Raw genomic sequence first — 852 nt, forward strand, 5'->3', positions numbered from 1 at the left:
GAGCTTGTGGCACAACGGTAGCGCGTCTGATTCCAGATCAGAAGGTTGTGTGTTCAAATCACGTCAGGTTCAGTTGTGTTATGCAGCAGCTCAAGTTCCTGGATTTTATGTCAGAAGAGAGTTCGATCAATTGGAATGTTCAGTGAATGGTTGAATTTCAAGATCAACTTTCATAGATTAAAGTCCTGATTTCTGGTTCCGTTCCATTTCCATGCTCAGTTCTTATTTCACACTGTTTTATATCAGAACAATGTTTCAGGGATGTGATGTGTCCATTGTTTGTACAATTGCTCTGTCACCCAGTGTGAGAAATAAAACACAAACCGCCCAGCGTGCGGCTCAAACCCATACCTGGCTCTGTCTAGAGGCCGCTTAGTTCAGTTGGTTAGGACGCAGTGTTGATAACAACAAGGCTGTGGATTTGATCCCCATGTGCGCTGTCACATGGTCAGTCAATAATTTGACACATTTTTGTTACACTTAAAATCCAACTTTTGGATGCAAACAAGTTTACAGAAAATGTCAAAGGGAATTTATTTTGAATAACATCCATTGTATCTTTGTCACTGATCTGGAGTAACACAGAATTCTTTCCAATTATCTTCCGTTTGCTGATAAACGTTGAACTCGTGGCCTGTTCTCGTTAATGGTCACGAGCAACAAAAACAGACAGAGCGAGTCTGACCACCCAGAGATGTGGAAAAGGCTTCAGTTTGGGACAAATGCAGCAAATCAAATGTTCACCCGGCCCCGAAAGATTCAAAAACTGGGGAAAAGGACACAGGGAGATAGAGAATAAGCTAAAGCAGACAATGTAAATATTTCCCATCCTTGATATCTCTCTATTCCAAT

At 41.4% G+C, this 852-nt stretch overlaps 1 non-coding gene across 1 annotated transcript; it reads left to right on the forward strand.

Moving 5' to 3' along the window:
- On the forward strand, positions 1-72 carry trnaw-cca (transfer RNA tryptophan (anticodon CCA)). The gene has a single exon. It is a non-coding gene; the product is annotated as a tRNA-Trp (tRNA).
- The last annotated feature ends 780 nt before the right edge of the window (positions 73-852 follow it).

Source organism: Heterodontus francisci, unplaced genomic scaffold (genome assembly GCF_036365525.1).
Source record: "Heterodontus francisci isolate sHetFra1 unplaced genomic scaffold, sHetFra1.hap1 HAP1_SCAFFOLD_43, whole genome shotgun sequence".
NCBI classification, from domain to species: domain Eukaryota; kingdom Metazoa; phylum Chordata; class Chondrichthyes; order Heterodontiformes; family Heterodontidae; genus Heterodontus; species Heterodontus francisci.